The sequence below is a fragment of the Spermophilus citellus genome (assembly GCF_964194105.1).
Source record: "Spermophilus citellus genome assembly, contig: SCAFFOLD_232, whole genome shotgun sequence".
Taxonomy (NCBI): Eukaryota; Metazoa; Chordata; class Mammalia; order Rodentia; family Sciuridae; genus Spermophilus; species Spermophilus citellus.
In genome coordinates, this window is record NW_027672780.1 from 259,345 (window position 1) to 274,878 (window position 15,534).

Below are 15,534 nucleotides of genomic sequence, written 5' to 3' on the forward strand. Positions count from 1 at the left end.
CAGTGTGAATTCTGGAATTTTCTGTATGGAAATCACAGAGTACGTGAGCAGGAATGTCAGGAAACCAGGTGGTCCATGTGAAAATGGAGTTATAGGGAGAGGATCTACAGAGTCTCAGGAGGATCTAGGGATCTCTCACCACCAGAATTCAGGCATCACAACATGTGGAAAGGATACAGGTTAATTTGAACTTTGAATTCAAGTAAGAGAACTTGGAGTTGTCTACAAGATTGGGATGCACTTTTTTTGTCAAGAAAACTCCTAGGAAATTTTGAGCACCTATCCCCAGATGGTTGTTATCCAAAACAGAATCAAATCAAGGGGACAAGCGAATTGTTCCACTGGGGACTCTATAGTTCTGTGCTTCCCAGTGGGGTCTTGTCACCTTAGTAGAGACACTAAAATTGCAGGCTGCAGAGAAATGAGCTCACAGCACCCTTTCTCTTAGACCCATGCAGGTCATGCTCAGGTGCACCAAGTGCCCTGCATCCATCCAGGCAATTGCCTCTCCATTCCACAGAGATAGTGGGTGAGTACTGGGGGCTTGTAGGAGGAGGTTGAAAAGGGCAAACTGGGTCTAGGAGTGAGGTTCTTGGTAGCTTGAGACACCCAGCTCTCACCCCTTTATTTAAGAAGACTAAGGTGCTCTGTGAAAATGTGAGGAAGGAGATCTTCCTAGGTTGCGTCATCGTTTGAGACACAGAAAGTTAGGTGCTATTTTCAATAGGAAGTGCCAATTATCTCAGGTTTCTACTTAATTTTCTTCTAGCAACTACAGCAGTGCTCATGTTATATATGCATTTCCCTGTTTGATATGCTATTTACTCCTAAACCAATAATCAGGGATGTAATAAGTCGCCTGTCTGCTTTGTACTAAATACACTCAGGTTTCCTTCTCTCACCTTTCTGAACAAATAGAATATTACTGATCTCTGACTACTAGACTCTGAGGAATTAAAAACCATAATTTTATAAGGCCCAGAAGGTAATGAGGGAAACCTCACATTGCCCCAGGCATCTATTTAACTTTCTCATGCAATCTTTATTGTCCTAAATTTAATCATACAATTTAAAAGTGAATGGTGCCACTTCATAGTGGGTTCTCTGCCCGTGAGCAAATTTCAAGTGAGAGGACAGTGGTCCTGTGTCACCTTCCCAGGAAAATACCAGTGAATCTGATTATGGTGTCCTTCTCCTTCCCCAATGACAAGGTAACAAAATTATCCATAGCTAGGTAAGAAGACTATTTGTGTCCACTAATCTTCTTTCTTTTCATTATTCACTTAAAAATTCTCTTTGCCCTTTCTCTAATAATAAAAGTGTCTGAAAGGCCTTTGATTATATATGCCACATTTTTTTATCCATTCATCCACTGAAGGGCATCAAGGTTGGCTCCACAGTTCAGCTATTGTGAAATGTGCTGCTGTAAACATGGATGTTGCTGTGTCCCTGTAGTGTGCTATTTTTAAGTCCTTTGGGTATAGACCGAGGAGAGGAATATCTTGGTGAAATGGAGGTTCCATTCCCAGATTTCCAAGGAATCTCAATACTGCTTTCCAGATTGGCTGCACCAATTTGCAGGCCCACCAGCAGTGTATGAGTGTGCCTTTTCCCCACATCCTAAACTCATTCGGTCCTGGTATGTATTTTCAGGTCCTATTTCATGCAAATGCACTTCCAGAAAAAAGTGAACCTATCTGCTTTTCTTCTTCCTAAAGCAAACTGGACTTGCCTCACATCATCAGGGCAATGGATCCTTCTGTAGGTATGTTTGGGTTTCCCACTGATGACAGCTTAGGTAGGGTCTGTGATGAATCTCACTTGCTGTTCCCTATTGTTGTTAGAAGACTAATTTTTCTTTTAATTATTCTGAATACAGACTTTAAAATATTCTTAGGGTCTATCTGTAAGTGTGAACCCTGAGCTGCACTTAAATTCTTCCAAGTTACAAAAAAATGGGTTATTTTCAGCCTTATTTTCTGGAAATAGCTGCCATTTGTTCACCCAAATATTCTCCAGGATTTTCTCCTCCTTGGCCCCGTGGCTTATATATGTCACAGTGGCTCTGCACCCAGCGTGGCACCTGGATGTGTGTGGCTATGCCCTCCCTGATGTGCAAGCTATTTCTCCCTAGTGCTTTTCAATGTTTCCTAGCTACATCTCTGCCACAGAGAAGAACTTCCTGCCCAATTTTTCCTGAGATCCTAACCCACTTAAAGCAGGATGAGTCCCCCTCCCAGATTTTTCACTTGTCCTTCTTACCTTAGCCATGGGAATCATGGTGAAGTTTAACTACGTGGCAACCATGAATCAATGTGTGCTCTTTTGCTGCTGCTGGTATTATTATTATTTTGTTACCAGGCAAGAAAACCAGGAGTGCTTGACCCCTGAACCACAACCCTAGAACTTTTCACATTTTATTTAGAGACAAGGTCTCCCTAAGGTGCTTCGGGCCTCTTTAAGTTGCTGAGGCTGGCCTCAAAACATGTGATCCTTCTGTCTCAGTCTCCCAAACTGCTGGGATTACAGGTGTGCACCACTGCACCTGGGCCACGTTACTTCCCCTGTGACTTATGTCCCTCTCTATGAAAGGTGCAGTCTTTCTAATGTAGTTTGCTTTGAATAGTGTGTTAACTGAATACTATCACATTGCTAAGAGCCACAGGTTGGGAAGCCCCTTCATTACCTTGAAGGGAAGCAGAAAGTTTCATCCTGGTCCTGAGCCTCTGGGCTTTTCTGTGCTAGACAGGTTTGAGTGGTAGGTGCGATGGTTAGGAGAGGACATGCTGGACAATTTCTTTTAGCTCATTTTTATACAGGGTTCTTATTCACCAGAACTCATTCTAGTGTCAATGAGCTATTAACACAGATGTAGCTACATACTTTTAAAACTCACTTACACATTGTCTGATATTTAAGTGAATCAGTTTTCTGTATTGGATGTATGAGTTGCTGTTACATTATGATGTGATCTGAAATTTAGATGGAGGATGGGCACGGTAATCCCACGGTCTTGGAGGCTGAGGCAGGAGGGTTGTGAATTCAAAGCCAACCTCAGGAAATTAGCAAGGCCCTGGGCAACTTAGTGAGACCCTGTCTGAAAATTAAAAAAAAAAAAAAGAAAACAAGGGGGGGGGGCTCAGGCTGTGTATCAGTGGTTGAGGACTTCTGGTTTCAATTCCTGGTAGGAAAAATAAACTTTTGTTCACAGCTGGATAGATTCAGAAATATGTCATTGCTCCTGGGTCTACACTACTTTAGTTGTTGAAAATGTTTGCTCACTCTCTTTCATGCTCTGGAGAAAGGAGACTCAATTTTCATGCTGCTACTGTGCATTTTTTTCTTCAAATAAGTCTTTCTGGTCATTTTCAAGCAACAATGAATTGGGGTTTATTTTTTGAAGTAAGACTGAAAATCATGTCCTGGATTGCTCTGATTTGAGGTGATTTAATCATGTTACTGAAAGGGTTTTATAATCTGTGTGCTTGAGTTGCACATGTTTTAACATGAATTAAACACAATGAAAGCAAAGCCTCCATTTCACACAAATGGTATAAGAGAACACCATTTTAGAACTAAAATTTTAAATTTTTATTTTAAAATGTTGTACATAAATGATTATACTTAAACATAGATGTTTAAGTTATTCTTTAAAGCTTCATCAATATATATTTTACCAACATGAGACAGTTGTTACAAAAACAGATGTATGTAATTTTATGTATAAAGATGTAAGGAATAATATCTGTGCCTTGTGGAAGATCTTCCTAGTGTCATTCCTGGGCTTGTCATGGTATTAAACCTGAATATACTGAATAAGTGAAAGAATAAAATTTTATTTTTCCTGATCACCACATTTGGGAAAAGAAGAACTTTTTTTTACTGATGGTGTAGAGAATTTCTCTTTTAGAAAAACACTGCATGTTCTTACTCATGTATGAAACCTAAAAAAGCATTGCACAACTCTCCAAGAAATATTGTTCCAGCAGATCATTCAACAAATTTTCCAGCATAAATTTCAGTCTTGGGCATTTGATTCCAGAAAAATGTCACCTTGAACTTGTAATAGAGATAACATCTTGGAGAGCTCATCTTTCAGGAATGGGCTGGACACGTGTCCTTTAATTAAAACCTTAAAATATCAAGTCTGTTTTAATTGTAGTTCTATTTAATACTCTGATTATAAAGTCTTGAAAAGGAAAAAAATACTATGCTCTTGGTAATAGTTCCAGAATGTTCTAACATAGGCTAGTTATTCTGGCCAGAGAATGAACAAAATGTGACATGTATAGCCACCTCAGAGAATTCCAAGGACAGACATAAAGTTTTGAGTCCTCAGAATAGGATTGTGTAAATGTTCTACTTTGTAGGTTTTTCTATTTTTTTTTTACTGGAGTTTGAACACAGGAGCAATTAACCACTGAGCCACATCTCCACCCTATTTTTATATTTTATTTAGACAAAGGGTCTCGCTGAGTTGCTCAGAGCCTGTGTAAGTTGCTTAGGCTGGCTTTGAACTGACATCTTCCTGCCTCAGGCTCCAGACCTGCTGGGATTACAGGTGTGCGCCCTCACGCCCTGTGGTAATTTCATTCTTGTCTTTCTTTTCAGACAGGGACACAGCTTATCTGTTATTAAAAGAACTGCATTGATTCTTCCAAGTCATGTGCGTGAAGAACTGTATGATAATAAGATTAGAAGCCAACATTTCTGGAGAGCTCATTATGTGCCACAAACACTTCCAAGGTTGGTAGGCACACTTTATTTTTTCCCACATAGTCTCTGCAGGATCCACATAACACTTTTTGTGGACAGCTGAGATGACTGGACCTCAGCATCCCAGGGTGCTTAAGAAGAAGTTATGTTAAATGGCAGCTCTGACTCACAACTTCAACCAGTCCGACATCAGAGTTCACACCAACATTTTCTTGTTATATGCCGCTGTGGATATCCCAGTAAGACTGGAAGATACTGAGATAAGGTGGTGTGTGGAGATGCGTTCTCCAGAGTGTGAATAGAACATAGTATTTTTTAAAAAAAAAATTGTGCTGGGGGCTGCCTGGTGGGTAAGTGCACCAGCACCAAATTACACCTGGTCCTTTTGACTCTGTATTTTGAAACAGGGTCTCACTAAGATGCCCAGACTGGTTTCACCCTTGTCATCCTCCTGCCTCAGTGTCTGGGGTCACTAGGATTTCAGGCAGACATCACTGTGCCCAGCACCAGAACTGAGTTTTCATGTGGAATAAAAATATATTTGGATGAACCTTCTTTTTTTCCTCATGGTAGTGGTGTTCATTTGAGATTGATAAAGGAGGGCAGATTTGCAAAAAAAAAAAAAAAAAAAAGACATGTTTGTTTGTTACTGTGGTCACAATATTTTTCTTTCCCTTGTAAGATGAACAAAGCCAACAGACTGTACAGTAATATTCACATAAGAAACACCGTGTACACCGTGACTGGCGTTGGGGTCATGGCCAACGCACTTCTTCTTCTCGTCCACATCTCCTTGCACATTACTGGGCACAGACCTAAGCCCACTGACCTGCCCATTGGTCTCCTGGCCCTAATCCACCTGGTAATTCTGCTCATCAATGGCTTCATAGCATCAGACATTTTTATACCTCAGGGGGGAAGGTGGGATGACCTGATGTGTAAATTGCTCATCTACCTGTACAGGTTGACGAGGGGCTTCTCCATCTGTGCCACCTGCCTGCTGAGTGTCCTCCAAGCCATCACCCTCAGCCCCAGGGGCTCCTGCTTGGGAAGGTTCAAACATAAATCCTCATGTCACAACGTGTGTTTCCTTCTCTTCCTGTGAGTCATCTACTCATCCTTCAGTAGCCACCTCTTCATCTCCATTGCTGCTACCCCCAATTGGACCTCAGACAACTTTATGTATGTCACTGAATCCTGCTCCTTCATTTCCATGACCTTCTTCCTCTGGCACAGCTTGTCCACCCTGCAGACCTTCAGGGAAGTCTCCTTTATAGGAATCATGGCCCTCTCCAGTGGATACATGATGGCTCTCCTGTGCAGGCACAAGAGGCAATCCCAGCATCTCCACAGCACCAGCCTGTCTCCAGTGTCATCCCCAGAACTGAGGGCCACCCAGACAATCCTGCTGCTCATGAGTTGCTTCATGGTCATGTCCATGTTGGACAGCATTGTCTCCTATGCAAGAATCACACTGAAGGATGAGCCAATATTTTACTGTATCAAGATCATTGTGACCCATAGCTATGCCTCGTTCAGCCCTTTGGTGTTTATTTGTACTGAAAAACGTATAATTAGTATTTTTAGATATAGTGGGAGAAGACAGTAAACATTTCAGTAGCCAGTGTTGGATAAATTCTGTTAAGGTGAGAAACTGTGCTGAATGAGTTATTTATCATGACAGAGTGTGTAGAGTCTTTGGTTTACGTGCAGTGCAAAGTCTCACTTCCTCTTTAAACCATACACTTGGACATACGTGGATGACAATTACATCCAAGAAAGCCAAACCATGTGACTCTGTGAAATATTACGGGGGTGTCATGTTTCTCACCGGATCCTTAATAGGGGCTTCTGAGTTGGATGCCACTTGTCATAACCTGGGTTATTCCAAACTCTTTTTAGACACAAGAGTTCCAATGTTTATCACATATTGCATCATCTCCATTATCTGTATTTTTCCAAACTACACTTGTAAACATATTCTACCATGAAATATCACATGATCCAGCACACACGCAATACACACTCATAGGTGCACACACACATGTTCTACAAGCAAGGAGTCAAACAGTCATCTCCACATCACTGCTCCTAAAACCATGCTTTAAATATTCAAACACAAAGTGGTGAGAAAACTGGCAAAACCCTCTGCAATATTCTAGCCAGGAAAATTCATGAGCACTTTAAAAGCATTTTAATATTTACCCTTGGTCGAATGTGCCTCAATCAGAATGCCACCATTTGAACATAGGTGTCAACATGAAAAGTTTCTGAAATCTGCTGGTTTGTGGACCACATTTGTGCATGACTGCAAAAACCATATGAGTCCATGGCTAAATACATAAGTAAAAATAGAAATCTAATAATGAGCATTCTCTTAAGACTTCCATCCTGAAAACACTGCCCTATTTGCTTTGATAACTAAATGATCATTTAATCATTCCTCTAGCAACACTTGAGGTCCACAAAGAACTGTGGAACACATCTGGTTGGAGCAGAAATGTTGGGATACCAAGAAGAAAGTTACACTGAACCTCAAAGGAGAAGGTTCATAAATCACCAGAATGCAGGAAAGCCCACAAAAAATTTCAAATGAAAAACAAGGGACTGGGGTTGTGGCTCAGTGACAGAGCACCTGCATAGCACCTGTGAGCCATAGGATTCAATCCTCAGCACCACATTAAAAAGAAATATATAAAATAAAGGTATCCTGTCCAACTAAAAAAATATTTAAAAAAAATAAAGATCAGATTTTTTTTTTTTAAAAAGCAACTCCGTGCAATGCAGCATTTCTCCTAGACCAGTTTCCTGGACCCTAAAATACTAGCATGACATGAACAAGCTTTGAAAAATGGGTGAGAAATTACAGAAGTCTGCTCTGGCCCCATCTCTAGTCCAGCCCCACTTAAATGTCCCTCCGACCTTGTATTTGCTGTCTCTCCCTTTAGAGTTTCTCACATTTTTTCCTTTTTTTCTTCTTGTAATACTGGAGATTGAACCTGGGACCTTGTGCATGCGAGGCAAGTTCACTACTGACCTCACTGTATCCCGGGCCTCTCACATTCTTTCCTGAATGTGTATCTGCTTTTCTAAATAGGTCTGTCTGTGTGCCTGAAAAATGCTGAAGTATTCTTCCATGGGTGACGACTATAGCATTTTCCTATTGGAGAGAACAAGGTACTCCAGTGGCTCCTCATTAGGCCCAGGGACTGATACCTCATCCCTCAGATCATGGTGGAATTGGGGGTGGAGGGTTACCTTGCATTGTCAGATAAAATCAGGTTCCATCCTGGGAGTTAGGCATTCACCAGACTGCCTTGTTTACACACAGGCCATTCTTAAGGACATTTTGGCATACAACCATATGCTATGGAAATGAGGTTAAACTTTCTTCCTGGTGGACATTTTAGCATTACAATGAAGTAGAATAGAATTCCTAGTCACTGGTACTTTATCTTAAGGTTATTTCTGAAATAGGTTTGTCCTAAACTTATTAAACACATCTCAACTTCTTGAGTCATAGTCTCATGGGAAATCATGTTTTCCATTAGTAGAGGGTCAAGGTGTGTCTTCTATTCTTAGGCTCCAAGTGCTAACAATGCAACATGGACACAAACAGAATGTGGTGCATGAGTAATTGGAGAGATGTTCTCTTCTACATAAGTGGAGCACTATCAAAACTGTCAGTCTCTCAACAAAGATGGCAACTGGACACTAACAGGAAGTTATTCAAGAAACAGTATATCAACTGGGAAACTGCTGGAGAAGGCAGAGTCTCGTGCCCCTGGAGGGCTGGTGTGGGGTGAGGGGAGATTACATCATGCTCCTCAGAACACTTTGCAATTTAAAACTCATGAGTTGCTCATTCTAAATTTTATATAGCTTACAGAAAGGGAAATCATGGATAAGAGGAGCTATGAGAGTCAAATTGCTGTAAAACAAATACCAAGATGCAATCTCATGAGTGGTCAGAGAGAAACAGTTGTTCAGGTACAAGACAGTATTATTGGGTTTCCCTAGAGAATCCAAGAAGCTGGAAGGTAGTGGGAGGACATGATGAAACTTGTTGTTTAACCATCAATAATTTTATACCTTGCTAAACTGTGCTTCAAAAGATAAAGTGAGATATGTACAAGGAAATGTTTGGGGTGAGTAAACAACTCTTCCAGAAATGCCAATAGAGCCATCAAGGTTAAAGGAAATGATAAAAGATAGAACCTTGAGCCCACATAAAATAATGAGAAATAAAGGTAGATATAGCTCAGTAGCTCAATATGGTAGCTAAATGTTGCCAGTGCCATGGAGTATTTAGTTTCTAACTCTTTTCTATTTGTTTTAAATATATAAGTGTAAAAAATTGTACTCTATATGCATAATAAGAATTGCAATGCATTCCACTATTGTGTATTAAGAAATAACATTTTAAAAGTTTAAAAAATAAATGAGTGCAAAAATAACACTTAGAACACAAAAAGTAACACTTAGAACCAAACAAACATTGATGCTGAATGACTACAAGACTCCATTTCTTATTGCTATCAGGAAATACTTAAGGATGAGTAGTTTGTGATTAGAAAGTCATTTAGGTCAGAATTTTAGAGTCTGAGAATCCAAGATAAAGCGTTGCCATTCACGTGACTTCTGGGGAGTACCAACTTTGTTCTATTCCAGCATGGTGGCTGTCATCAGAGTGTGGACAAGTGGAAGAGGAAAAATCATAAGGACCAATAGGAGCCACAGAGCAGAGAGGGGCAGTCTTGATTTTTTATAACAACTCGTTTCCTCAAAAACTCATTCCAAGGGACTAGTGTCCATTCTTCCTGAGGGTGGTGTCCCCAATGACTCAATTAACACCTAGTAGACAGCACATTTGTAAGGTCCCCTCTACCTCAGTGCCACCATAATGAGGACCAAGTGTCCAAATCCTAAGCTTGTTTGTGGACAAATGCAATCCAAGCCATAGAAGAAACATGATGCATGAATTTATAGTCTATGACAAAGATAAAAACCAAGACTGAGGGACAAATCTGTAAGATCAGCAAAAATTTTCTATATTTAAAGTAATTTGGCATGAATAAAAACTGATTGCCATAAATTTAGGATGTTATAGCTCCCAAAACAATCACTAAGGAAAAACTAAAACATGTGCTAAAAGAAAATAAAATAAAAATTGTACGCAAGAAAAATGAATCATTAATATGCAATAATGGAAAAATTGATGAACCAAAAACATACAGGAAGAAAAAAAGTGGCAACAGAGAAGAGGCATTTTGTTCATTAATATTATTTTCATTACTATTACGGCATATAGATTCAATTTGTTCCAATTTTAGAAAACATCTTGATCAAGTTGGGCATGCAGCACACATCTGTGACTCTAGAAACTCAGGAGGTTGAGGTAAGAGGATTGCAAGTTTGAGGGCAAACTCGGTGACTTATGTAGAGCCTGTCTAAGATATCATCATCTGGGTACAGTGGCTCAATGCTGTCACTAAGCTACTTGTGAGACTGAGGCTAGGGTATCACAAGTTTGATGCTGGCATCAGCAACTTAGAGTAACACTGTCTGAAAATAAAATATAATAATATTAAAAGTGGCTGGGGATGTAGCCCAGTATTAAGGCACCCTTGGGTAAAAGACCTAGAATCAAATAAAATTGTTCTGCTGTCTACATCAGATTCACTTTAGATTCCAAAACAAAGATGGGATGAGAATAAAAATAAATATAAAAATAGTAATCAAGACTCCACCACAGTAGTTCAGTTACTTGGGAGGCTGAGGCAAGAGGATCATGAATTCAAACCTGCAGGTGGTCAAAATAGAGTTCCCATTGGTGAAATGGTCTAGCTGCAAAATAAAAGCTAAGAAAGGTAAAGCAGGGGACAAAAATACCCCACAGGATACAGAAAGTAATTTTAAAAGCAGGGTTGGGATGGGCTACCCAATCTTAGGAATGAAGCTTCCAAACTCAAAAGAGCAAAATGGAGCCTATGTTTGCTTTATTTATATCAGGGAATATCAAATGTTTTCCATGTAATGTTTTTTGCCAGATAAGGTAGAAAGTGGGCTTTGCAGTTCCCATTGGGTTATGCCCAACTTCAGTACTAGAAGAGGGGTCTTCCTGGTACAGCAGAGATAGAGTCATGTGCCTTGGGCAATATACTGCACTCTGGGGAGCTGCGGATAGTTCCCACAGTTAGACCTAAATCTCCATAGCTCCATACCCAGAGAAGACCCTCAAGTAATTCACGGGTGGCACCTTGAATATTCCCCCTTTTTACTTTGCAATAGAAAATGATGAGCCATTATTTTAAGTTCCCAGATTCGTGTTCTGAGGGTGTGATAACTGATTATCACAATACAAAAAAAAAAAAATGAACTAGTAGCAAACATCTCATTCCAGTAATATACCATGCAGAGTGTTTCAGCATGTTTCTAGGGTTAAAGCCATTCCATTCTTGAAGTATTTCCAGTTAGAGAAGTAGGATCCAAAATATCAATTTTGCTTTTTTGAATATCCTGGATGTTGTGATGTGACTCCATAATATCCAGGCTATAATTATTGCTATGCCAAATGCCCATTAGATTATTTAACCTTCTCCAAATACCATTGGGAAGCCTTATATTTGACTACAGTAACAGAGTCCTTCATAGTCAGATGGCATTTAAACCTTTCCTTAAAAGAGAGAGCAGAAAGCTCATTACCAATATTTATGACGGAAGTTTCTAAGGCATTCAAGTTAGCTTCAATACTTTCATCAATATTTGTGATTATTGAAGACCTTGGAAGTATTTTGAGCCAAATTATTAAGAAAATTTGCATGTTGAATGTTCTGCGATCTAGCCACTAAAGCTGTAACTGTAGAGTGATGAATGAGATTAAATAAAATTTGAAAAATCATAACCAAGAATTATGAGTCCAAGAGCTCACTTAAGTCTGGTCACCTGAGCATGGGTCTGTTGTAAAACCTGAACACCAGAATCAGCATGCCATAGCTCTCAAATGTTGGCTGGTAGTAAGACAAAGGAAGACTTGGGAAGGACTAATGTATCCTTTCCCTTGTTATATCTACAGATGCAATTAGGTAAATTGCACTTTTTACAGGCTAAAAGATAATTATCATCCTTTCTCTTAACTCTCACATTTCCAGTAATTAAAGCATAAGGAGACTGAACCACACCTGCAGGCCACACTTTGCACCCCTTGCCTACAAAGTCAGGCATAGGGCTATCAGTGCAATATAGGAAATCTGAGGCTGCAATTAAGCTCCAAACATCTTTCTGGATACCACCTTCACTGAAGGTTAGGATATTACCAACAAAACCTCCAGGGATCCTGGCATCCTTACGTGATTGTCTTTTGTCAATTCTTAGAGACCAGTCTAAAAAATATCCACTATATCTAGAACATTTTTGTTTTACTGGCAAGATATCTGCACAGTCTATCCATTTAGGAAAGGTGCCAAATTCTATTGCAGACTGATTAGGACAGTAAGGTATTGGCAGGCGTTCTGTGGAAATGACTGGATTGTTATGAGAAAGTCCCATTTTATTAACTGTTTAGACATATTCCTAAGAGTCCCAGGGTCCAGGATGATTGGCTTGTCTAGACTGCCGGGGGCCAGCCCCGGCGGGGTCCAGGGAGTCCCGAAGGAGGAGTGGCGTCGGCGAAATGAGGAGACAGGAGTCGTTCCCTTTGAGCAATCTTCAGAGAGAGAGCTAAAGCAGCTTTCTCTGGGTCCCCTTTTTATTACAATTTTTCTCATCATTATAGATTCACAATACGTCATTGATTATATAACTTAAAACTTTGCCAAGACATGACATTTCCTTAACCATGATTGAGAGCACACCGATCTACATTCTTCCAGGATATGACCCCCAGCCATACAATCATCAAAGTACAGAATCATCAATAAAACATGTCACCAATTTACATCCTTCAGATTTTCCCAAGATTTACTATTTTTCCCAAGATGTTATTTCCTTATTAACTAATGTCAAACTACGTAACCAGACTCTAAGTCTCCTAATTAATCATTAACCTAAAGTACACCTGCACTTTATTTTTAATCTAAAATTCCCATCTAAAAAAGTCCCTTTAAATCTTATATTTAAAATGTCCTAAAGTTTATGAATCATCCTTAAAGCATATCAGAAACCTATATAACTAAAGACTTAATAATTTCTAAACTTAAGAATCTAAATAATATTTTAACATTATTCTAAAACTGTGTCTTATAAAGCTATTTTAATTAATTCCTAAATTTATTCTCATAAAACTGGTTGAGCTGCTTTCTCAGAGAGTTTCTTTTGTTTCTCAGTCAAGGTACACTAGTTCTCAAAGAATTTGTTTCTCAGTCAAGGTGCACTAGTTCTCAAAGAGTTTGTTTCTCAGTCAAGGTGTACTAGTTCTCAAAGAGTTTGTTTTTCAGAGGATGATTGTTGTCTGTTATTAGGTTTGTCCACAATGTACTAAGATAGAAGAATAGCCTTTTATTTTGTCCTTGATATGCTGAGGGGTGGGTAGCAGAACAGCTTCCAAGGTATGAACTACCTGTTCTGTTTTAGCCATCTGAAATTTAATTGTTTGGCATTTAACATACTCATGCCTCCTGTGAGAAACATAAGCATGAAAATGCAAAGTCCCAATTACATAAAAAAGGGTCTCATGGTTTCGGTTACCCACCAACCAGTGTGGCTTTGCCAGCATTCATCCTCACTGTGACCCTGTCAAGACAGTGGGAGAGCGGCTTTGCCAACACTTTTTCTCACTGTGACCCTGTCAAGACAGTGAGTGGGGGATCGCCTTCACCACTAGACCCCCCATATGCTCTATTTTTTTCAAAAGATACCCCTAAATAGCCAGCGTGCTTATCATGGGACCAATATATACATAGTGTCCACTGTAACCAGTATAATTAAATCCAGTCACAGGGATGGGTATAATCTGAGTATCTGTAAAACCACACAGTACATGAGTATCATTAGTGAATACTGGGATGGATTCTCCGGTCCACACTACTGGGTGTACCAAAGGTGAGTATGGAAAATATGTCCAATTGGTTTCTCTCTGGACCCCATTTACTGGATACTCAACAGAGCTAACATAGCCACAAACATTGTGGCTGCAGAGTTAGTTCCTCCTTGTGTCAAAGTATCTGTTCAGGCTATAGCGCTAGATTTTACAGTTGCCTCCATGATGGTAGATTCAACATTCAGTCTCTCTGGGCCTTCTTTAACCTCTTCCTTCTTTGTAGCTCTCACTTCCTGCTGGGGGTCAGGGCTGACATCTCTGGATCGATCTTCAGTATCTGAACCTCGGTTCTAGGTCCTCCATGTCTGATAGCACATTCAGGTACACCAATAGGATGAGACTCACCTTCTGGGAAAACACAAGCATGACTTCTACCCCACGTTATCACTGGATCTGATCCTTTATGTTGTTATGTTTGTAAATCTTTCCACCAACCTTGGCTCAAGGTACCGGCTGCAGTAGAAGAAATGTGTCCTTTGGCTGCAGCGTGACTTTCAGAGTCACAATTTTAAAAAAAAGTTAAAACAAATCATGACTAAGGTTATATTGTGGGGTCTTATTCCCCTCCCTTTTTTGTAATTGTAGCTTCATAGATAAATGAGCTCATTCTACAATGGTTTGACCTTGAGGCTTCTATGGAATACCTGTTTTATGATCAGTACAAAATTGTTGGCAAAACTGCTGAAAAGAAAAATTAGTATAAGCTGTAGTATTGTCAATTTCAATCTGTAAAGGACCTCCTAATGCTGCAAAAGTAGCTAGAAAGTGAGAAATAACATGTTGAGTATTTTCTCTTACACAGGCAATGTGAAAAATAAATCTAGAGTAAGTGTCAACAATAACATGAACTTAACACTGTTTGCCAAATTGAGGGATGTGAGTTACATCCATTTGCCATAACTGATTTGGTCATAAAGCATGGGATTATCCCAGTTGGTGAAGATAAAATATGTATAAAACATTGTGAGATTTGATGAACAATTTGACAATTTTTTTCCCAGGAATATTAAATTTTTATGTAAGGTAGAAGCATTCTGAAGATGTAAAGAATGTGAGGCTTGTGCACAATCATATAAAGATATTTATTCACAAACAGCAACAAGTTTATCAATCTTATCATTACCTGATGCTAAAGGACCTGGAAGATTAGAATGTGCCCTTCTACGGCTAATGAAACATGGGTGGTGACACATTTGACTTGTCTTTTGTAAGGTCTGAAACAAATTAAGTAACTCTTGCAATGGTGTGTTCCCAGTAGTTGATGTTTCAATATTTTTTGTAACACGAACTGCATGTAAAGTGTCTGAATAAATATTGATTGGCTCATTTGCAAAATGAATTAAAGCACAAATGAGAGCTTGAAGATCTGCTGTACCATCTCTGTATGAGCATGGCTATAGAAACTTGCTTTTCCTGAACTCGATCCATCAGTAAATACTGTTACTGCTCCAACTATTAATTAAGCACGTACAATTTTGGGAAAAAAAAATGTAGTCACAAGAGCAAACTGAATAATTTTATCCTGAAGGTAATAGCTTTCCATTTGACCAGGGAAATTAGCAAAAGCTTTCTGCCAAGTATAAGAAGATTGTCAAAGCCAGTCATGCACTTCAGTAGAAAAGGGGGCAACAATAATACTAGACTATGACCCAACTCTCTGCAAAACTCATGTTCTTCCTTTAATAACTCACTGAGCAATAAAGCCATGGAATGGAGTTGATGACTTTTGAGGAGAATGAGGTAGGCAAGGCCACTCAATAATTCCCAATATTCGCCACATT

The 15,534-nt window shown here is 39.5% G+C and overlaps 1 protein-coding gene and 1 pseudogene across 2 annotated transcripts in view; one reads left to right on the forward strand and one right to left on the reverse strand.

Moving 5' to 3' along the window:
* LOC308640630 (zinc finger protein 124-like) overlaps window positions 1–15,534 on the reverse strand; it is a gene marked incomplete at its 3' end in the record, with an annotated part of 304,682 nt that overhangs the window by 115,967 nt on the left and 173,181 nt on the right. The gene's annotated exons all lie outside the window — the stretch shown is intronic.
* Window positions 5,399–6,325, forward strand: LOC308640626 (vomeronasal type-1 receptor 94-like; annotated as a pseudogene). Its single transcript has one exon. The product of its transcript is annotated as a vomeronasal type-1 receptor 94-like (transcript).